The sequence below is a fragment of the Narcine bancroftii genome, chromosome 1 (genome assembly GCF_036971445.1).
Source record: "Narcine bancroftii isolate sNarBan1 chromosome 1, sNarBan1.hap1, whole genome shotgun sequence".
Lineage (NCBI taxonomy): Eukaryota > Metazoa > Chordata > Chondrichthyes > Torpediniformes > Narcinidae > Narcine > Narcine bancroftii.
The window spans coordinates 257,032,780-257,057,967 of record NC_091469.1 but is presented as its reverse complement, the minus strand read 5'-3'; positions in this window follow the sequence as shown (position 1 = coordinate 257,057,967).

Genomic DNA, 25,188 nt, shown 5'->3' with positions numbered 1-25,188 from the left:
CTGAATCATTAACGGAGCTTGTCGTTGTCTCGCGTTTTGCACTGCTAAACGAAATATAATTTCTCTGTCCAAATAATTCAGACATCGAATTATCACGGGTCTCAGGGGTTGACCAGGCAGAGGTCTTCTTCTTAAGGCTCTATGAGCTCTTTCCAATACCAGACCTCCAGAGAAAAATTCCTGCCCCAGTATTTGTGGAATCCATTCAGTAAAAAAACAAAGAGGATCTTGTCCTTCCATACCTTCTGGCAAACCAACAATCTTCACATTATTCCTTCTACTTTGATTCTCCAAATAATCTACTTTCCTCTCCAACTCCCTCTCATGTTCTCGCAATTCTTTAACGGATTCTTCCACCTCCAACACCTTTTCTGTATTAGAAGCCACTTGTTGTTGACATTTCAAAAAATCAGCCTGAAATTGTTTAAAATCCTCACAAGATGCTTCCACACGTATTTTAACTGTATCCAGTTCCAAACTGAGCCTCTGAGACATTTCATTCAGCAAAGGGTGAATGATAAGGCTTAGCTGTTTACATTGTAATTCAGAAAAGCTCAGCCCTGCTTTCTCTTGCGTAGTGGCAGAACCAGCTGCATCTCAACAACAGGCAGTTTAACAGTTTTACTGCGGGTCTGGACTCCCAGTGACGGCACCCCGACTTCCTCAGGGGGTCGACACTGTTCTCCCCCCGCAACCCGTTGTTGCTTCAAAAACTCACAAAAAAAGACCAAAATATTCAGATTGGAGTATATCCTGGGGTATTTCAAGCAATGGAGTCGTCTTCTTCAGTGCCCCCTCCGTTAAAGTCGGCAGGCTGCCAGGATCGGGATCCACATCAGGGGCACACGCACCTTCCTCCTGAGAACAGGTAATTCCAGCGATGTCCTTCTCCTGGTGAGTAGTAGTCATTTTTTTCACCTCCCTCAGTCAAGCTCTGTGGTTTAGGCTTGAAAGAAAGCAAACCTGAAGTTGTAGCAGACTGTTTAGGCTCTAAATCTTCAACACTCCGAAAATGTAGTTTCTTCTGTACTTGAGGTTTAATCTTTTTACCATTAATAGCCATAACAATTCCTTGATACTTTAAACTAAGTTTTAAAAAATTTAAACCTGAAAACAAAGAGTTAAAAATGGGTTCTTAAAAGTCTGGCCAGAGAGGTTGAGATTACACGTCTAGACTCTACGCCCTCTTGCCATGCCCCCCCTGATTTATAACCAACATGTACATTAAGCTGCACGATAAGGAAAATGAAATAAACTATAAACCTAAGCAGAAGTGGGAAAAGGATCTAAACATAAGGATAAAAAATGAAGTTTGGGAAAAGTTATGTTCTGGAACTATGAAGAATGTAATAAACACAAGGTTACACAAGATACAGTATAATTGGTTACACAGGGTATATATCACTCCTCAAAAATTAAAAAAATGGGATTCAACATTATCAGATAGATGTTTTCGCTGTAAGAAGGAAATGGGAACAACATTACATGCAACTTGGGCATGTACAAAAGTGAATACGTTTTGGGAAGAACTTAATCAGATACTAAATAAAATTACAAAAAAATAACATACCAAAAAAACCAAAGATCTTTCTTTTAAGTAACATAAGAAGTGGAGAATTAGGCCTCAAATTAGATAAAGTGCATAAAAAATTCAGTATGATAGCCTTAGCGATAGCAAAAAGATGTATAATGTCAACTTGGAAAATGGAATAGAGCATGAGTATACAGCAATGGTACATGGAAATGAATAAATGTATTCCAATGGAAAAAATAACAAAATTTTAAAAATAAAGTCACAATGTTTGAACAAATTTGGGAACCATACATGGAACATATCAGAGAGAGCTTGCCTACAACCTCCATCCCATAAAATGAGAATGAAAATGATAAGAAGACAAAACGACTAGATTCAGTGTGTAATAAATAGATAATGCATTTTTCTTGTTTATTTTCTTTTGTGTGAAGATATTGTTTTATGGTTTTATTATATTGTATATTTTGAATATTTATGGATTTTGGAGGGGGGTGGGTATAGGGGAGGGCAGGAAAGGGGAAAAAAAGGGAGAAAAGACCACTGTGTAAATTTAATGTGAAACATTTGTACATATTTTGGTTGATATGGTTCACAGTGTGAAAAATAAAAAAATATTGTAAAAAAGGATGTAAATTTGATCAGCGTTCAGGTAATGAAACATAACTTTTACAGAGTCACCATGAGTTTACTTGAGAGAAAACTATGACAGGCCAAGGAATGGATAATATGTACCAGTTTGAAAGAAGAGTATTTGCCTGGAGTCTAAACTGAACACAGAAATAGAATGACATCAATTGCCAAAAGTAAACTGTTTACTGACTAAGTATGGTGAGTGATCACAAACAAATGAAGTAGTTACCAAGATTGTCAGAACAAACCCTCATGCAGCCATGATCATGGCCAACTGGAGGTTTTCAGAAAGTACATGTAGGCCTCGGTAGCAAAGGGGACAATTGTTTACTTATATCAATCAACAATTGCACAAAGTGGATTAAATTGGAACATGTGGGATCAGGTACTACTGCAGAGCTTACTACAGCTGAGCTGAGATCTTCATATGCATATTTTTGCTTTCTTGAACAAGGTATTTCTGACACTGACCTTTAGTTTCAAATTTTGTGAAATAGAATGATTCCACAGAAATCTGCCTCCTTTATATTTCCTGGCCTCAAATCGAACATTTTTAAGGTCAAGTCAGAATTGCTGAGTACAGTCTGGAGAAGCAAGGATTGTGGGAATGTTTGACCTACTACATGAAAAAGCACTCGACTTAAGTCTCACTCACAAACAGAACAACTCTATGCAATGGCACAAGGCTGAACACCTGCAGGGCCTTCAATGAGGAGAAAATTCTGGTCACATTTAAACACTTTTTCAATTACATCTGATTTTTAGTGTTGAACAGAAGCAGTTGAGTCCAAAGCACCACCATGACTTCAATTAGAATGAATGCAGTTTCAAGCAAAACAAATATGCTTGCATCTCACTGCTCAAACAAATAAAACAACACTACTGGCAAGGTGTTTTATTCTTGAGGGAAATGCTTTGGCCCTTTTGTTTCATTCCCTAAATTCAATCAGGCATTTCCAAGCCACTGTTGGGGAAATATGAGAATACCTGGGCACTTTGGGGGCAACTCAGTTTCATTTGTTGGCTTTGCAAAGCAGTCATGCTGCAAGCCTACACATGCAAGGGTCCCCAACTCTTCCTCCACTTACACTAATGACCCCATCGGTGATACCTCATGCACCCACTTTAATCATTTCGCTGCTAACTTTCACCCCAACCTCAAACTCATTTGCTCCATCTCTGGGAACTTTCCTCTTTCTTGATCTCTCTGTCTTCACCTTGGGAAAGAAACTTTCTGGAGATATTTTTTACAAATCCACCAACTTCCACAATTACCTTGGCTCCACTTCTTCACACCCTGTTCTGACAGGATATCAATGAATGTAGTTGGTGGTGAATATTCAGTGTTTCCATTTAAACAGTTTTATTTTAAATAGATGTTTAAATTTATAAATAGATGTAGTTTCCTTGTGGTCTAGGAAAATAAAAAGATCCCAGCTTCATTCTCAATGTGTTTTGATACTGATGAGTTAAAAAGATCTCATCTTGTACTTTAATGTTCAATTTGCATTATGTTTTGACAGATCATAGCTTCAAAAGTTTAATAAAATATGAACACATTTGAAAACAGCCATCAAATAAGTACTGTTTGAAAGAAAAATGTCTAGTAAACCTGTTTATGGTTGAATAAACCATTGGACAAGTTACCTATTCCAAAATTATACAGACTTAAAATACCAGTTTGTACAGTATATTTAACTGTTGGTTATTTCAAAAGCAAAGTTACTCAGCTTAGAAACAGTCTTCATTGAACCCCTCTTTACGACTTTACCTGTCTGGGATTGACTATTTGGTATTTATTAATGAAAATCTATGAGCAAAATGAACGATCCTTTCTCACTAATGGAGGAATAAATGGGATAAAATAATTGTTTTGCTTTTATCTGCACCACACATAAACAAATAGATCTTTGTACCACTGAAATAAATTCAACAAAGTATCTCTAATAGTCTCTAAACAGGGCTCTTTAGCAAAAAAATACAATTGTGTCAGTATCACAGACTCAATGGCTGTGATTGATACAAGTGATGATTTGTCTTCTTGGTTCCTATATCATCTGCTAAAGCATAAATAATATGAATGAAAAGTTTGTTGTTGCTGTGTGAACAACTTTAAATTTAGGGAAGAATGGAATGCAAATAGTGACATGAAAACGCAAAAACGCCAGAGAAACTCAGCAGGACATGTAGCTTCCATCGGAGGTAAAGATATATATCCAAGATTTTGGGCCTGAGCCCCACTTCAAGGTAAACTTCCTTTAAGTAGTACAGTAAGATGGGGGTTATGTGGCAATATCAGAGGTGTGACGAAGAGGTTCACCTTGTTACTTAATCCGTGTTTCATATTTCTATTCAACATAAAAAGAGGCATTTCAGTTCATTGTTTAAGTCAGATCATAGAGCAATTCAATTCCTCCATTAATTTTTCCCTGTGATCTATTCTCCCCACATTCCCATTAACACCCCCCTGATCTTCCTACTCATCAGCACATTACAGAGGCCAGTTGATCTACTACCTCACAGTGTCTCAAAAAACCAACACCAATAATCCCAATTTCTCACCACATGACTCAGCCCAAACTAAACAAAGGGACCATCACCACCACAAACATGATCAATAACTCATGGATCAAATCAGCTTGGTGGAAATATGCAGTACATTAACCATGTTTACTCTCCCCTCACAAAGCCGCTGCAACTGAGTTCTGCAAAAATAATATTGGATAATGTGGGAATTAATTCAACCCACTGCAACCAGTGAATTCCCATCTGAAGTGATAACTGTTGGGGAAAAAAAGATTCACAAAGTAAGGACTTCATTGAAGGAAGTGTTCCGTATTCTGAAGAAGGATCAAAGAAGGAAGAAAACGAAATAATTAAAAAAGCATACATCATGGCAAACTGAAGTTATTGCAGTTGTCATTTTTTAAAGGAGGTTTTAAAGCAGATGACCAGAAATATCCTGTGACACTGTCCCAAGCCATTTTATGTGCTTCATCAGCAATAACATGAGTCGCACTAGAGATAAAATCTCATAATGTGGTGCAAGAGTAATAACCTGAGTCTCAACATGGACAAGATGAAGGAAATGATCATGGACTTCAGGAGGACCAGGAATGACTACCCGCCTCTACACATCAACAACTCTGTAGTAGAGAGAGTGGAGAGCACCAGGTTCCTTGGAGTTCACTTAACTAGCGACCTATCATGCACACTCAACATCTCCTCACTTGTCAAGAAGGCACAATAGCGATTGCACTTCCTGAGAAGTCTGAAGTGGGTAAGGCTACCAGCCACCATTATGTCTCTTTTGAGAGCGTCCTGGCCGGCTGCATCACGGTGTGGTGTGGTTGCTATAGAGAAATGGATCAGAGGTCACTCCACAGGTCCATAAGAATGACAGAGAGGATCACTGGAGTCTCCCTCCCCCACCATCGATGTGATCTACTAGGATCGTTGTCTGGAGGGCATACAAAATCACTGAGGACCTCTTCCATTCCACACACAGCATCTTCAGCTGCTCCCTTCGGGGAAGAGATACAGGAGTATCGGAGCCAGAGCCACCAGACTGAGGAACAGCTTCTTCCCATGGGCAGTGAAAATGTTGAATGACCAAAGGAACTACTCACACTGACCCTCTAAAATGCTCATATTCATGAAACAGTATCCATTTATTTATTTTCATTGATGAAATACTTGTCCTGCATATGTATTGCTTGTCTGTATACATGTTATATCTGGTTGTGTGCTTGCATGTTTTGCATTGAGGACTGGTGAACGTTGTTTCATCGGGTTGTACTTGTACAATCAGATGACAATAAACTTGGCATAATCAGTGAGTCATCATTATTTAGACTCAAAGCCTGGTTTACAATCTGATACAATTGAAGTGGATTAAACCACTATGTGGTGGAACAACAGCTCACTCTGATCGTGGTACTTAACGTTTACATTTATTGGCCCATCCAAGGCTGAAGTCAATCTAATGCTGGTCCCCATGCAGATTATATACATGAACATCTGCCATCAATGACTTGTTTCAAGAGTGTCAATACAGAAGTGAATGAAGGAAATCCATTATTCATTGCTAAGCTCCATAACAGAAGGTTCTCTTACAAGGTGGTTCTTATGGTATCAGGAGTGGTGAGTGGTGGGGGAGTAAAGATGTAGTTTGGATGGGTAAGGTGTCCTTAAGAGACTAACTGGTCTTTTAATGTTTGTCATTCATAGGAATAGAGTAGTCAGAGTGTTTTGTGACCCACATTTATTTTTGAACATTTTTATTGAAAACATTGCTTACCATACTTATATGTGAGACATTGCTGTGCACAAGTTGGCTGCTCCATTTCCTGTAATACACTTAAAGCACAGCATTCACCAGACTATGAAACACACTGGTCTATTCTGCGATAGTGAAAGGGATTGCAAGCTCTAAAACTTCCACAGGTATACTGTGGAGAGCATTCTGACTGGTTGCATTACTGCCTGGTATGGAGGTGCCAATGCTCAGAACAAAAAAAATCTCCAGAAGGTTGTAATCTCAGCCTGCGACGTCACAAGTACAGTCATCACTCCATCAAGGACATCTACAAGAGGCGGTGTCTTAAAAAGGAGCCTCCCTCTTCGAGGACCATCGCCACCCAGACATGCCCTCTTCACTCTGCTACCATCGAGAAAGAGGTAAAGGAGCCTAAAGACGAGCACTCAGCAGCACAAGGACAGCTTCTTCCCTGTTGCCGTCAGATTCCTGAATGATCAATGAACCAAAGGCACTGCACTAATTTTATTTATTTTTGTAAAGTGGTTTATATGAATGCTTGTTGCAACAAAGCAACAAATGTCATGACTTGTTCATGACAATAAATTCTGATTCTGAACTCTTCTTTTCCCTAAATTTTTGATAATTCTGATATTGACTGAAGGTTACTGTTATTTTTACGACTGGAGCCCCTTTCCCAGTGATGTATTGTGATTGTGGTTTCAGACATTCTTGCCACACTGTGATCTATAGAATAGGTTCTTCATTGGTAGTAGGGAAGCAATTACAGTTTACTCCCCATGACTCTGCTCACCAATTCACACTAGCTGCCAATTATCTAAAGCTTTGATTTCAAAATGTTCATTCCTGTGTTCAAATCTTTTCATTCTCTATTTCTGTGATCTGTTTCAAGTCTGTAATCCTCCACTTTATTTACACTCCTTGCCCAGTCCCTTTAATCCTTGTAAAACTGCAGGCAGCTGCCATGGCCCTGAACTCTGGATTTCCCTCCCAAAATCTCTCTATCTATCTTTCCTTTTTAAACCTCGCTCTTCATCTTAAGTTTTTGTTACCATCTCCAGCATCTCCTGAATGGCTTGGTATCATTTTTTGTTTTCTTTCTGTCCAGTGAAGTGGCAAAGGGGTGGGTTTTGCAACCTTAGAAGTGCAATATTAAATGGAAAAGGATTGTTGTTGAAACCAATTTGAGCAATAAAAATGGCGGCATAGTTGGCATAGCAGTTAGTGCACTGCCTTTACAGTGCCAGTGATTAGGACCGGACGTGGGTTCGAATCCCGCACTCTCTGTAAAGAGTTTGTACGCTCTCCCCATGTCTGTATGGGTTTTCTCCGGGAACTCCAGTTTTTTTCCCACAATTCAAAATGTACCAGGGGTGTAGGTCAATCAAATTTAAATTAATTTTTTTTAAATTTAAGATTTAAGATGGGCTGCTTTGAGTCTATTTGTGAATGAGTTAAAAAGGCAAGCCCAAAATTGAGTAGCCAACAATGGTCTTGCCTTGTAGTCTTTCAGGAAGACACATTTGACAGTTTTTCAATTCATCCCAAAATACAATGGTGGCACAACAGTTAAGTCTCTGGACTAATAATTCAGAGATTAAGTTCAAACCCACCATGACAACCATGAAATTTAATCAGCTGGAATTATTAAACAAAAATAATTGCATGTATCATTCTATAATTTGTAGAACTTTCTTACTGTGGTAAAGTTCACCTGATTCATGGCTCCCTTCCGCAAAGGAATCCTCACCTGGTCTGGCCTATATATGTTTCCAACAACTCATATGATTGGCTTTTTAGCATATAACTATATATAACCATATAACAGGGAATTCACTCAGAGGCTGGTGGGAGTGTTGAATGAGCTTCCGGCCAAAGTGGTAGATGCAGGCTCGATTTTAATATTCAAGGAAAAGTTGGAAAGGTATATGGACGAGAAGGGTATGGAAGGTTATGGGGTGGGTGCAGGTTACTGGGACTAGATGGGAGGTGTTTGGCATGGACTTGAAGGGCTGAATGGGCCTGTTTTTGTGCTCCAAGCAAATCATTTTCATGGGCAATTAGGGATGGGTGATAAATGCTGTTTTTGCCAGTGATACACTGAACCTGTAAAATTAATGAATAAATAATATGTAAAGGTAATTTTATGAAATTAGTCATTGCTCATTTTTAATCATCAAAATCAGGCTCAAAGGGCCAGCTACAACATTAGAACAGATAAGTATAGAGGATGGCAAAGTACTGGACTACCTGCAGCAAGCACTTCAAAGTGAACCAACTATAGCCCCATCAAAACTACCAAACCATTGGCAAGATGTGATCCATTGTCAGTGTTCTCTTCCAGGCCAATATTCCCAAGGATGAGACCCTAATTACACAGTTGATTCTGAAGTGAAGGCTATGTTGTTCTCATGCCTGACACCAGATACTCTATTCCAAGTTCTGTCATGGGAAGGGATTACTAAGTGGTTGATGAGAAGTTTCAAACATGTGTTCAAAACCTCCTGAAAGCAGTGGAAAATCCCAGTGACTCATGGGACCACTTGATCCAGGACTGCTCAAAAGGAAGAGGCAGCATTCAGGATTGTAATGAGACCAGAACATAGGACAGTACAGGTCCTTCGGCCCTCGATGTTGTGCCAACCCATATATTCCTTAAAAAAAAGTACTAAATCCTCCCTACCCTGTAACACTCTATTTTTCTTCCATTCATGTGCATGTCTAGGAGTCTCTTAAACGCTAGAGGCTAATGTATTCATTAATATTAATACAAATGGTGGCTTCATTATTGCAATGCATTTATCAACTACAAAATGTTAGGTCTGCTCTGAAGAGATTCTCAGCTACACCAGTTGACCACAAATAATTCCAAGCAATTGACAAAGGATGTGATGCACAGGCATGACACCAGATGGCAGTAACATATGCAATTAAAATATTTAACAACAACTTCAAAGTACATTCATGTGAAGACTACGTAACGAAGGAACAAAATCAAATTATATTTTAAACTAAATCACAGGAGACACAGAACATAGAACAATACAGCACAGTATAGGCCCTTCGGCCCTCAATGTTGTGCCGACCCATATATTCCTTCCTAAAAAAAGTATTAAACCCTCCCTAATCCATAACCCTCTATTTTTCCTTCATCCATGCATATGTCTAAGAGTCTCTTAAATGCCCCCAATGTTTCAGCCTCCACCACCATCCCCAGCATGGCATTTCAGGCACCCTCAACTCTGTGTAAAAAAACTTACCCCTGATGTCTCCCCTAAACTTCTCTCCCTTCACTCTGTACATATGTCCTTTGGTGTTTGCTGATCCTGCCCTGGGAAACAAATGTTGTGCTGGCTGTCCTCCCTATCTATGCCTCTCATAATCTTATAGACCTCTATCAAGTCTCCTCTCGTCTTTCTAAGCTCCAAAGAGAAAAATCCAGCTCTGCAAACCTTGCTTCATAAGACTTGTTTCCAAATTTTGGTAAATTTCCTCTGCACCCTCTCCATAGCTTTCACATCCTTCCTATGATGAGGTGAGACATTAGGACAGATGATAATAAATTTGGTAAATCAATTGATTCTGAGAAATAGATGGATATAAGAAATATATAGCTCGGTCTGCAGGTCTGAAGTCATAGTCATTAAAACTGGGGATCAATCAGGATTGGAGGAACTGGGGAGAGAATGAAGAGATTTAAAAGGATAATGAAGACTAGGTCTCATATGGTGGATTAGTCCAAAAGGTAATTCACATGGCTTGGTGGAAGGAGGCAGAGGGCAGTGGTTGAAGAATATTCTTCTTAATGGAGGCCTATGACCAGTAGTGTCTGCTGCGATTTGTACTGGGTATTGGAATGTGTTTGGTGTAACAGTTAGTGCAATGTCTTTACAGGGCCAGCGATCGGGACCAGACAGGGGTTCAAATACTGCACTGTCTGTAAGGAGTTTGTACATTCTCCCCATGTCTGTGTGGATTTTCTCCAGAGGCTCTGGTTTCTTCCCACTGTTCAAAATGTATCGGGGGTGTGGGTTAATGGAATGTAAATTGGACAGCACGGACTCATAGGCTGAAATGGCATGTTATCATGCTGTTTGTCTAAATTTAAAAAAAATATTTTAATATTAATGTTTGGATGGCAATGTAGTTAATGTCATAAGTAAATTTATGGACAGTACACAGTGTGCATGGCTGTGTGGATTTCCCCTAGAGTATTGGATTTCTCCCATATCCCAGAGATATCTAGGTAGGTATGTTAATGGGCCACAGAAAATTACACATTCTGTAGGATTGTGATAAGATCTGCAGGTTTTGATGAGAATAAAATAAGATTAGTGTAGGGTATTTGATGGTTGGTTCAAGCTCAGTGGGTCAAAGGGCCTGTTTCCATGCTGCAAGACGAGCTGAATCTGTAGTGCCTGAGGTCACCAACCACAGTAGACATATTATCAGCTCTTAGACACAGCACTGTACTGTTGGCCAGTTACTGACAGATCACAATGCAATTCCAACTGGTTACTGCAGTACAAAACAGATTTTGTCGCCTTCTTAGCCCAACAGAGTTCAGCCCACTGTCTAACTAACGCCACTGCTCTCCAGACCTGTTACCCTCTGACAGATCCTGATGTAATTCAACTGAGTAATGTTCTGATGGGCAGATCTATTTGCATTGCTTGTGAAGAAGGAAGAGACAGTTCCATTACAATTTTAGCCATAAATGTTAGGGACTGGGTTTGAATGTAAAGAGATAGGTTTAATTAATTCTCCACTGCAGGCTTGACTGAAAGTAATTGCTTTTCTGGATTGCTGTTCAATTAGTTGCATGCTAAACTCTTGTAATTGCTGACAATAGCACCATAGTGGCCAGCATACAGGAGGGAGATTGAAAACCTGGATGAATGGTAAACTAACAAGAATCTCTCACTCAATGTCACCAAGACCAAGGAGCTGATTGTAAACTTTAGGAAAGGAAAACTGGAGGTGTATGACCTAGTGATCATTGGGGCATTCAGAGATGGAAAGGGTGAACAAATTTAAATTTCTGGGAGTCACTAACTCGGAGGACATTTCCTGGACCCAACATACTAAATGTCATCATGGAGAAAGCCCATCAGCGCTTCTACTTCCTCAGGAGCTTTTGGAGGTTAATTACGTCATCAGAAAATTTGGCAACTTCTACAGATGTGTTGTGCAAAGTGTGCTGACCAGCTGCATTTTGGCCTAGTAGGTTTGTTTACATTTCTTTCTTTGTTTACATTTCTATCCTTGTATACATATTTTTTCTCAAGTACAATTTACAGTAACCGAGAAGTAGAAATTCTGCCTGGCCTGCAGGATAATAAATTTGAATTTTGAACTTTAATTTCTTCCAAAGTTTGGGGCACTGAACTCAAATATTGGAGCTGATATCTATTAATCTGAAATTTAGGAGAAACATTGATCTAAAAAGTGCTCTGATGTAGCTGTAAGCAGGAACCTATGATTTTCTCATCAACTGCGTGACTCTATTGGTCAGGAGAGACAGATTATATGCCTGCTTTTTCATTTAGGCATACAGGACAGTAACAGGCCATTTCAGCCCATGAGTCGTGCTGCCCAATTTACACCCAATTAATCTACACCCCTGGTACGTTTCAAACGGTGGAGGAAACCGGAGTACCGGGGGAAAACCCTCGCAGACACAGGGAGAATGTACAAACTCCTTACAGACAGTGCCTGATTCAAACCCCAGTCCCAATCGCTAGTGCTGTAAAGGCGTCAAACTAACTGCTACGCCAACTATGCCACCCTGTTCGCAGCAATAGTGTATTGTGAACATTTTAAAGCCTTTATCTGTATATCATTTTAAGTATTCTACCTTGATCTAAGGATTACCTCTTACAGATACATGTCCTTTATCTGAAAGCATTATCAAAACTTCACAAATTAGTGAAGAGGACCTTGAAAGATTTGTTTAATGTTCATACATTGACAAAGGGCTCAAGCCTTAAACATTGGTTATATATCTTTGCTTCCTATAGATGCTGCAGAATATGCTGAGTTTCACCACAAATTGTGTGAATGTACTACAATCACAGCATCTGTTGCGGGCAGCAACCTCCTTTGAAGAAGACCGCAGAGCCCACCTCACTGACAAAAGGCAAAGGAGGAAAAACCTAACACCCAACCCCAACCCACCAATTTTCCCCTGCAACCGCTGCAACCGTGTCTGCCTGTCCCGCATCGGACTTGTCAGCCACAAACGAGCCTGCAGCTGACGTGGACTTTTTACCCCCTCCATAAATCTTCGTCCGCGAAGCCAAGCCAAAGAAAGACTACAATCACAGCATCTACAGACTTTCTTGTTTAATAGCAAGTTTTAGATGCCTTTGAAGCGACCACCTTCTTGAGAAGCTCATCTCCGACAATGGTTCTTAAGTTTCAATCTGTTCTATTCATAAAGTTCATAAAATGGAATGGTGTCAAAAATACACTTATTCCTTTACATCATCCTGTTTCAAACAGAGCAGCCAATAAGTTATCCAGGAGAAGCAAGTATTGAAGAAAAGTTTGACTTGCTGCATGAAGAATCACTGGATCTATATCTCACCGAGGCACAAATAACTCCACACCCTGGGAAAATACTTTCATGACCCTCGGTGAGGGAAAGATTGAGAACACAAATGTTCAATCGAATTTTGTTTCTGAAGATGAACAAGAGAAGTTGAATCATAAACATCATTCTAACTCTAATTGGAATAAGCAGGCAAGTAAAATAAGCATGTTTGAGTGCTCTGAAGAACATTGGTGAAATTGATGACAGTATTTAATGTTATTTTGTGGATCCAATGATCTCTGCCAGAAATGAACCCACTCTGGATAGTGGGACACTTGATCACCTTAGACCCAATGAGCTGACCATGAGGGCCCTTGTCAAATGCTTTCTGAAAGTTCATGTAGACAACACCCATTTCCCCATCATCATCAAATCAATTTCATTACCTCCTCATAAAACTAGTTCAGAAGTCATGACCTCAAAGCCATGCTGACTACACTTAATTGGTCCATGCTCTTTTCAAATGCAAGTAATTTCTATCCCTAAGAATCTTATTCAATAATTTCCTTTCTACTGAAGTAAGGCTCTCCGACCTATAATTTGCCAGATGATACATATAGCTCTTTTTAAACTTAAAACATAATAACTGGAGCAGGAGTAGTCCATTAAGTCTTTTGAGCTGTCTGCCATTCAATACAATCATGGTGAAACATCTACCACCCACTTGGTCTGCTCATACTTCTTGAGTGCACTGTCCTCGCCCCAACTCCAGAGAAATCCCCATTGTAAATGGGGTAGGTTTTGGTGGGTTTGACCTATTTATGCTTTTTGTGCCTAGAAATCAATCTTCGGCAAGAACATGTTCAGTTACTTAGCCTCCACTGCCTTCTGTGGTAGAGAATTCCACAGATTGAAGCTAAGTGAATAAATTTCAGGGGCAAGATTTAGAATCAGTCACTACCTCAGGGTATGAGGCAAGATATCAAGGAGTGGGATGAGAAGAATATCCTCATGTCTTACTTAAATGTACTCAGAGGAATCAGATGGCCTACTCCTGCTTCTATTTCTTATGTTATTAGAAGGTGATGAACCTGTGTAACTCTCTATCATTGAAAGTGTAAACATCTTTGGCCTATAAAGCTTGTCTGCTGCTCAGGGAAATTGTAACTGCTTTGTGTGGTTACTTGTTCGTTTAATATAAAATCTTCAATGTCAGCTTTAAATTTTAAAAAACAATTCATTCTGCATCTGAGCTCATCTTTGCTTGCCACTCCTTCAGATGGTTCAGTGGTGGATGGGAACCTCAGCTCAATCACCCCACGAACATAGGGTGGCACAGTTAGCGGAGCAGTTAACACAATGCCTTTACAGTGCCAGTGATTGGGACCGGGAATTCGAATCCCATGCTGTCTGTTAAAGAGCTTGTACGTTCTCCCCGTGTCTACGTGGGTTTTCCCTGCGGTCTCTGGTTTCCTCCCACCATTCAAAAACATACTGGTCATTTGGGTTTAATTGGGCAGCTGGCCTCATGGGCCGTAAGACCCTGTTACTGTGCTCTATGTCTAAATCTAAATCTAAAAACATAAGAAAATAAGAAATAGGACAGGACTAGGGCACTTGGTGCATAATGCCTGCCTCACCAGTCAATGTGATCATGGCTGATCTGCCCTTGGCCTTATTTCCTCTTTCATGCAAGTTCCCCACAGAGCTCAGTTTCCTGGTCTGTCAAAATTTTATCTACTTGCATTTAAAATATCCCTGATAGCAAGTCACCACAGTTCTGTAGGGTAGAGAAATGCAGAGATTCACAAGCCTCTGAGAGAAGATATTCCTTCATACCTTAATTTCAAATGTCCACCAATTAATCTGTGGTGAAATGCTGTACACTCATTTACCTGGCTTCACCCCGCTCTGTGACTGTACCCATGGTTCCTCCTTTTTGACCCTGCATAAAGGCTCCAACACCATAATCCCTCCCCAGAAAGCCTGGGTCACAGCACAGGATGACCTTCGTTTATTGTAAATAAAAGCCTGTTGTTCTGCAACTCCAGACTTTTGAGTTATTGATAGCACATCAATTCCCTCATTCAATATTCTCTCAAGTGGAAACTGAGAGTGATAGGTGCCGACGGTTGCAAAAAGTGGCTGCATGGAACAGTTGTTGCAGAAAAAAAATGGCAGTGCTACAAAAGCGACTATAATGAACGTTTCTCAGCAAATATCATGCCTACTGTACCCCATTCTGGCCGAAAGCTACTCTGTGCCTCTGGGAGGTTCCTTTCCGAGACAGTGACAAGTCTGTTCAGGAAGATGCGGGTAAAAATCTTGCCTGTGATGGACATTAAAGTTTTCGCAGTTTGATTTGCTTCCCTTATTTCTGTAGAGAGCTATGATGAAGGCTCTTATCATGGCTCTCTACAAAAAAATTATGACTGTGTGCTCTTGGCCTATAAAGATAATGATCTACAGTTAATGCTGAATAAATTCTCAGATGCTGCTATGCTCTTTGGCCTGACCATCAACCTGACCAAGTACTCCATCAGTCCGTGCCAAACACCAACACCATAGAACCAAAAGTCACTGTTAATGCACCCAGCTGACAAAGGTAAACAGCTTCTAATATTTGAGGAGCATCATCTCGAGCGATGGGTCTTTGGACAAAGAAATTGACTCTAGGAACAGCAAGGCCAGGCAGGTTCTGGGGAGGCTGCGTACCAGAGTGTTCAATCAACACAATGTCCACATCTCCACAAAGCTGAAAGTCTATAGAGCTGTGGTCATCCCTTCTCTCCTATATGAATGTGAGACCTGCACTCTGTACAGATGCCACATCAAACAACTGGAGAGATTACACATGTGTGCCATCCACTCCATTCTTGGCATCCAATGGCAAGACCGTGTCTCCAACCTGGAGGTCTTGGGTTGCACAAAGTCCACCTGCATTTTGTCCCTGATCATCAGAGCCCAGATGTGGTGGGTGTGACACGTCATCAGAATGGACGACCACCGTATGCCTTGCCAGTTGCTCTATAGTAAACTGAAGACTGGAAGGAGACCTCAAGGTTATCCACGCAAGTGCTTTAAAGATATTGTGAAGGAAATCCAACATTACTGTGGCATCCTTCCAAGAGAACTAGAAGCTGTGGTTACTGATAGGTCCCGTTGGTGATCCCTATACGATGAAGCCTACACCAGTTTCGAAGATGGGCCGTGAATGGTGTTGCAGAGCAGCAGCAGACAATTATTTCAACAACGGACTTCCAGAACCCCATTGTGCTAAACTTTTGGCTTCCAGACTGGGACTGCAAAGTCACCTTCACAGATGAACTGCACAACAACATGTCTTCTTTGATCTGAAGGATGACCAATGATTTATTAAAGAGTCACCCTATAAAGGAGGTTCTTCTTCAACCTCCCTTGGAATTGGTGCTGTGAGCTCAACAGTTTGTTTCAGTCTGAGGTCTTTTCTGTAGAAATGGAATTCAGCTATGGTTATTATGACATGTTGCCCTCCACTGTCCTCGCCCCAACTCCAGAGAAATCCCCATTGTAAATGGGGTAGGTTTTGATGGGTTTGACCTATTTACATTGGGATCCACAGTATAAGGACTTAAATGGGCAAACCACAGAAATGCTGGAGGAACTCAACTGTTCTCACAGTATCCATAGAAGGTCAAAAAATATATCACCGGTTGTAGCCTCAGCCCTTCCTTAAGGTGTGAGTGAAAATAGTCAAGTCTTTGAATTAAAGGCCATGGAAAGAAAGGCAGAAGAATGAGGGAATAATGGGAGGACTCCCTTCAGACTTCAGTGGAAGCTTGGAAGGATTTGCAGTTAATAAGTATTAACCACTTTTGTTTCTGAGTTAGAAGACCATGGGTTCAGATCTGAAGAAGGATAATTGAAAGTTATCTCTTTTTATCTCACCACAGATGCTGACCACCCTGCTGAGTGTTTCAGCATTTTTCATCTTTAGGTTTCCAGCAACGGCAATGTTTTTACATTTTGATTTCTGCATACATTGTTATTGAAGATACCATGTCTCTCAGGTGAACATTAAGGATTCCATGGTATTTCTTTGAAGGACAGGGGTGTGATCCTTGATCTCTGAGCTAATATCTCTCCTTAACTCAAACTTGTGTCACGCGGAAACATTGCACTTGTTACTGACTTCCATTCAATGGCCAGGACTAAAAACGAGGATTCATATCCCACCATGGCAGCTAGGGAATTTCAATTCATGTATTAAATAAATTGTGAATTTGAAAATTAATCTGATGTCAGCCATAGTAGTAGTGAAATTCTTGGATTGTCATTAAAACCTAAGAAGGGATCTGCTTGGGTATAGAAATAGGACCCAATTTGATTAGCTCCATTCCAGATCTAACACAAGCCTGAGTGCTTGTGAGATTTTCCATTTCCAATTCCCTCCCTGTGGGACTGTAGCAGTGTCATGTGCAGTAGTTACATGTAGTGATGCTAGGCAGAATGCTTACACCTGGATGGGGTGCTGCAATGGGATGAAGGATTTGGCCTGACCCAAGCCTCAATTAAACAACAGAACCTATCAATCAGATTGAAGTCAGGTCATTTAACGGGTTCACCAATGTCCTTCAGGGAAAGTACCATGTCATCTTTACTTGATCTGGCCTGTTCATGAGTAAGGATCCAACGTGGTTGGTTGGCTACAGCTTGTCAGTCCTGAGATAATTAGGGTAGACAATTGCTGCCAGTAACATCCATGACTCATGAACAAACAAATTAAAAGTAGATTAAGACTTTATTCAGTGATGACTTATCTTCAAGAGAAGTGCTTCAAATGTAGTTGTGGCAGGATCAATTCTGTCATTTAAGAGGAAGGTAGATGAGTACATGGATGGTAAGGGGTTGGAGGGTTATGGGAAAGGGAGTGGGTAGGTGGAACGAGTGGAGTTTCACGTAAATCGGTGTGGACTAGAAGGGCCGATATGGCCTGTTCCTGTACTGTAAATTGTTATATGGTTAAGTACATTACAACATCCAAATCTATGGATACAAATTCTTTCTGTCTATGAAATAGTTAATGACTGCAGTGTCTCATCATTTTTTTCAATTTTCTGTGTGATGGAAACTTAGGCTTTAGCGGTTAACATAACTCCTTATTAATCTTTATATGTATCAATCAGATACGACATTCCAATTCCAATTACTGTTAACTCAACTCAACGCTATTATGTATATAATGTATCCACTGATGCTTCAAAGATATATATTCGGAACAATTTTCCAATATGTTGGGACAATGACAAGTGGAGAGAGGAGCTATGAATAAATATGAGATCGATTACTGGCACGTGATACGGGTGAACAGATGATCTGTTCACATCTCTGCACATTTTAAGTCTCTGGCCTCATTAAAATGGCCTGCGGCTGACAACAATCAGGACAACTCTCTGGCAGGAATCATCAGGAAGTCGGGTGAAATGTAATTGACGTCAGTCTAATGATAAGCATGGGAAGCTTCGACTCAGAATCTGGAAGTCAGCTGACGGTTCCTCAGCTATTAAATGTGCTCTTTCTGCAATCCCTGGCGTGAGTCAGAAAGCAGCAGCTTGATTCACAACCACTGTCGTGAGAATCCGCTACAAAGCAGAATGAGGCCCAAAAGAGACAAATAGTGCGTCAGTGCTAATGCATGAAATCAACTAAAAAGATTTATGACCCTCATTCTATGTCCTCAGGACATCTCAAACTGCTTTTTTGCCTGTAAAGTATGGCCTAGTGTAGTATTGCAGAGATAAAGCAGCTGGTTTACACGGAGCAAGATCAAAAAGTAATGACCGCATATTCAATTTTGGTTGAGAATCAAATATTGTTCAGGATAATGAGAAGAGATCTCTTTCCTTCAGGGTCATGCACAAGGTGGGGGGAGGGGTGTGGGACTGGGATTAGGGACCCCAATAATTCAAGAACTTTGCTCTGAATTTTTGACCTGTGATATGGTCAGTGTATAAGCCTTCCAAGAGACTGGCTGCCTGGGATGTGTATGAGGAATGCATCTGTCACATGAGATTTGTTCAAGGGGACCAGAGGAGCTAACACACTCTACCACAACTACACCGCCATGAAGAACGCATACCACAACCTTACTTGACAAGTATGATCAACTGGCTGTACTCCTCCTGGCATGCAAGCAGCAACTGAAGACCACAGCACTAGTAGTGAAGACACAAAAGTATGGTCGAGAGAGGGGGAGGAATGTTTGCAGGACTGCTTTGAATTGGTGGACTAGAACATATTCAAGAACTTATCCATCGACTTGAATGAATATGCAACATGTGTCACTGATTTCATCAAGACCTGCGTGGATGAATGTGTGCCCATGTGCACATACCAGGTGTTCCCCAACCAGAAGCCCGAGATGAATTAGAGAATTTGCAACTTTCTGAGGGCAAGAACAAGGGCGTTTAAGGCCGGGGATCGGGATCTTTCAACAAAGTCCAGGTACAACTTGTGGAAAGCCATCTCTGAAGCAAAGTGGCAATTCCAAAGGAAGCTAGAATCAGAGACAGAAACAAGCCAGCTATGGCAGGGAGTGCAGGCCATTACAGCTAACAAAGTGAGGGCTATTGGATATAGATGGCTGTGATGCTTCATTACCCAATGAGTTGAACATCTTCTATGCCTGCTTTGAGAAGAAGAACCAAACAGTGCCTACTAGAATCTCTGAAAGGGCTGACGCTCTGCAACTGGATATTTGACTTCCTCATCAGAAGTCTGCAGTCAGTATGAATTGGGTACAATGTCTCCTCCTCATTGTTATCAGCACAGGTACACCTCAAGGATGTGTGCTTAGCTCATTGCTCTACTCGTTATACACCCATGACTGTGTGGCCAGGCACAATTCCAATGCTATCTACGTTTGCCGATGAAGCCAGTTTTTTTTGTTGAATATTTTATTTTAGTTTACACAGACTTACAAAGTCCAATAAACAAAGCCATCCATGTACATATTCATTACCAAAGTCTATATTTATCCCAACTTTCCCCTCCCCCTGCCTCAGCAAATACATTCCAAAAACATCTCGATTCCAATCATTGTGGGGTACATGACCTCTATCAAAACCTGTAATATAAAGAAATCACAATGGGTACACCATTCAAAAGAAAGGATTAAAAAGAAAAGAAAGGAACTCAAAAGAAAAAAAGAAAACTCAGGACCTGAAAAGAAAAGGGCAGGTGCGCCCTCCGCGCCAAGTCCTATTTCAGTAATCACACCTCTGGGATAGTTTAGCCTTATTCCTATTTTAAAGGGGAAATCCATTTATCTGAGAACCAATGTACTGCAAGTAAGGATGCCACACTCTACCGAATGTGTCATGTTTCCTCCATAGGTTATATGTGATTTTTTCCAGGGGAATACAATTCTGCATTTCCATATTCCATCATGTGGTATTTAGCTGGCAATTGGACTTCCACAAAATCACTATACACTTCCTGTCTACCTGCAGTGAACTGAGATTCACTGGGGGTTGTGCAAATGGCTGGCTCCTCCCCCAGGCTCCGCCCCCCATTCACCCTTATATAACCCATGTCTCCCACCTAATCCCAGAACCCTACTGAAGACCCTTCTAAGACCCTACCCTTTGTTATAAGCTAATAAAAGCATGTGCTCTACCGCCAAAGCAATCTTCACAAACAAAATTTGGAATTTATTCAGTCTAAACTGCACTTCTCCAATATCTCCCATTAGGAACTCCTCTGGATTCTGTGAAAAATCCACTTCTGTAATTTTTTTTAGAATGTCCCCTACTTCTTCCCAGAAAGGTTTCACCTTTGAACACAGCCATGTAGAGTGGACAAAAGTTCCCACCTCCACACCACTTCTGAAACACATTTCTGAAATCTCCGTCTTTGATTTGTGTACTTTCTGAGGTGTAAGGTACAAATGTTACAGGAAATCATACTGCACAACCCTGTATCTGGTGTTGATGATCCCCGTCACACTGTCCAGACACAGGTCCTGCCACCATTCATCATTAACTGTTGTACCCAACTGCGACTCCCATCTGTCCTTTGACCTTTGTAGGCCTGGTTTCGGACCCTCGCTTTGGAATATGTATTACATCTTAGAAATACATTTACACACATTCTCCTTTCAAATTAGAATCTCCATGTCACTACACTCAGGCAAGTCATTGCAGGTCCCAATTTTTCCCTCAAAAAAGATCTTATTTTCAAATAGCAGAAGAATGTTCTGTTGGACAAATCATACTTGTTTCTCAATTGCTCAAATGACATAAGATGCCACCATTCATAAATATCCTCAATAAACCTGATTCCCCTCTGGAATCTGGTGTCAAGGATTGTATTACCTAGAGTATTAAATTATTCTGAGTTAGGGGCACTTTGGGGGATATCCCCACCTTTCATCCAATACATTGTTTTATCCTTTTTCACGTCTGAAGTACAGGTTTTAGGATGGGGTCATCCATTTTCTTTAAGAGTAGTTTTATATCCCATTTATAAATAAATTCTTTGGCTATCTCTTCACCTAACCAATGCACCCCAATATGGTTCCACGCTAGAGCCCCCCTCCCTTAAAGAGTGAGGTGATAAATCTTGCTTGGGATGCCCAGTAATACTTTTTAAAGTCAGGTAATTTTAAACCCCCCAATTTATAATCCCATGTTAACTTTACCATGGAGATTCTAGCCACGTTCCCATTATTTATTGGACTTTGTAAGTCTGTGTTACGAACTGCACGTAATGAGCAGCAATAGGCAATGATCCAGACAGTTTTAATTTTAAAACAGTAATTTTGTTTCAAACTCTTCAACTATAGTCAACTTTTAAACTATCCTTAACACTAAATCTATCTACAACTATGCGTAGATCTACTAGGGTGTGTGTGTGTGTGTGTGTGTGTGTGTGTGTGTGTGTGTGTGTGTGTGTGTGTGTGTGTGTGTGTGTGTGTGTGTGTGTGTGTGTGTGTGTGTGTGTGTGTGTGTGTGTGTGTGTGTGTGTGTGTGTGATATATCATTACAGTCCAGGCCAAAATGTAGAAAATAACTTCAAAATTCAGTCTTTCAAATTTAGTCTTGAAGCATAGGCCTTTGAAATTTTATGCCCAAAATTAATGTTGAATTGATGGGAAGACTGGAGTTGAGGCTGCCACAGACTCACAAATTCATCTTGCGCTGCCTTTGAAGAAATGTCCATCCACACGAGCTGTGGTCATAACACTCCTGTTCCTTTTGTAGGTGAGACTTGAAATGGGCGACCTCCACGAAGCTTCCAAATTCCTGGCACCAATCTCTTCAAGTGACCTTCACTGTTAGTTACAATCAAAATGAAGCACTTTGGTTCCCAAAAGACCCTCCTGGCACAGGTCAATCCACCAAAAAGGCTCAGTCATTCATAGAGCATGGTTTGCTCTGAATTCCACAAAAAATGGCAGGCCTCCAGAGCTGCTTCAAAAGGCTGTTTTCTCTCCAGCAGTCACAATGTCTTTGCAAATGTTCCGTATCTGGACAAACTGTGACAAGCCTTCCCTCAGTCCTTCCAATGTATTGAATTGTTGTTAGACTGTGACTTGTGGGAAATGTTAAATGTTAACTGTGACCATTCAGTTCCTCCTGTCTATACTGTCTCTTACAGTGATAATCACATTTTACTAAAACTGGAGCTTGTAATAACAGAAACCATATAACCATATAACCATTTACGGAGCGGAACACACATTTGTTAAGGACCTTAAAAAAAACCCGAGGTAATGCAATGAGTAATGATTGAAAAACGTATTGGAGCCTTGGCATCACCTTCATTTTGACATAGTTGACTCTGCCCATCAATGTAATGGGCAGAGTCCTCCATCTGGCCAGGTCCTCCTCAATTTTCTGGAGCAAAGGGATATAATTAAGCTTAAACAAATTATGTAAATCCTTATCTTCTTTGACCCTAAATACTTTATGCCTTCCCTCAGTCGCTCAAACTTACTGCCACATCTATACTGATTGTAATCCTCATTTGTCAGAGGCATAACTTTGTTCTCATCCAAACTTGCTCTGTTCCCTGAAACATTCCCATAACCCTCCAGTATAGTCCTCAGCCCGGCCAATGACCCCCTGGGATTCGTCAAATATACTGACAAATCATTAGCAAAAAGGTTGATTTTGTGTTCCACCTGGCCCACCTTGAACCCCCTTATGTCTGGATCCCACCAAATGGCTTCCGCCATAGTGCCGGGGACAAAGGACAACACTGTCTACTTGACCTGTTCAAGGAAAACACCAGAGATATCTGCCTGTTGGTAAAATTTTGGCTCGAGGTTTATGGTAAAGTGCCTTGATCCAACTGATAAATGTTCGTCCCAGACCAAATTTGTCCAGCACCTTGAACAGAAAATCCCACTCCAATCTATCGAAGGCCTTCTCCACATCCAAAGCTACGGGCACTCCCAGATCTGACCTTGACTGTGCTAGATGTACAACACTTAGCAGTCTAGCTATATTATTTGGCAATGCATCTTTTCTACAAGACCCACCTGATCTGGTTTTGTTAACTTCGGCAGGTGTTTCGCCAGCCTATTCACCAATACTTTTGCAATTATTTTGTAATCTGTATTCAACACCGAGATAGGCCTACATGGGGCAGGTTTCAGGGGATCCCTGCCTTTTTTTGGCATTACCATAGTGATCATTGTTGAGAAAGATTCCGGAAGGGTATGTGTCTCTGCTGCCTGATGTACCACCTTCATAAGAAGGGACAACAAGAGGTCCTTGAACTCCTTGTAAAATTCAATGGGGAAGCCATCCTCCCCCAGGGACTTGCCCACCTGTAAAGAGCCCAGACCATGTTCTATTTCATCCATAATAAATAAGCCCTCAGTCCCCTCTTACTCCTGCTGTCCTAAATTTGGCACGTCCAGTGGGTGATGACACTACATTTGTCGGCAGAATCACAAACGGCAATGAGGAAGCATACAGGAGGGAGATAGGTCAGCTTGTTGAACGGTGTAACACAACAACCTTGAGCTCAACATTAGCAAAACCAAGGAGATGAATTAGGATTTCAGGAGGAAGTCAGGTTCATCGAGGGATCAGTAGTGGAGAATGTCAAGAACTTCAAATTCCTGGGTATCAGCATCTCCAAAAATCTGTCCTGGAGCTTCCATTTTGATGCAATCACAAAGAAGGCTCATCAGCAGCTAAACTTTGTGTGGTGTCTGAGGAGATTTGGTATCTCTCTTAAACCTCTACAGGTGTTCCGTGGAGAGCATTCTGGCTGGCTGCATCACTGCCTGGTATGGAGGCACCAACTCTCAGGACAAGAATAAACTCCACATGGTTGTTACCTGTAGCATCACAGATACCAGACCACGTCTTTGAGGACATCTACATGAGGCTGTGTCTTAAAAAAGCAGCCTCTATCCTCAAAGCCCCCACCACCCAGGCAATGCCCTCATCACTCTGCTACCATCAGAAAAATTGTACAGGATCCCAAAGATGAGCACTCAGTGGCACAAGGGCAGCTTCTTCCCCGCTGCCATCAGATTCCTGAATAATCAATGAACCAAAGACACCGCTGTACTTTTTGTGCATTATTATTTTAATTTTTTTTCTAGTAACGTTGTAAGATGATTATAATATGAATGTTTTCCCCATGATGCCGCTGCAAAACACCAAATTTTTCATGACTTGTTCATGACAATAAATTCTGATTCTATTCTTGGGTAAGCAGCACAATGACAGCTGAGAGGGTCCAAGGGAGACAGAGCTCAATTTCATCGGCAGTCACATGGTCAATGACAGGGCCCAGAAATTGGTTCATACAACTCCAAATCAAAAAGATCTTCAAGCTTTCCTTCCCGTTGGTTTCAATTTTGATCGCGATAATAGTTTCACATACATTGAAATATTTACTTGCTGCTGTCTAACAGGTCCGTTGAAAGTAAGAATTCTGGTGCACTTTGTTCACGTCAATGCAGTGATGGGAGCATTCAGAAAGGCAGCACAGTACCAGAGCTAGATTACTCAGGACCTGTAAACTCTCTGAATCACGATTACCAAGAACATGCCTGCTCATGAATTTCTTGGTTTTTTTTCAATCGTTTCCCTTTCCTCCATTTCTCTGAAGGTGGCAGGCTCTGTCTGGTTTATACATGCTATCAACAGTGATGAAAAAGCTAATTATCTGTTTGAAATAAATCGAGAATCAAGGCTGATGCAT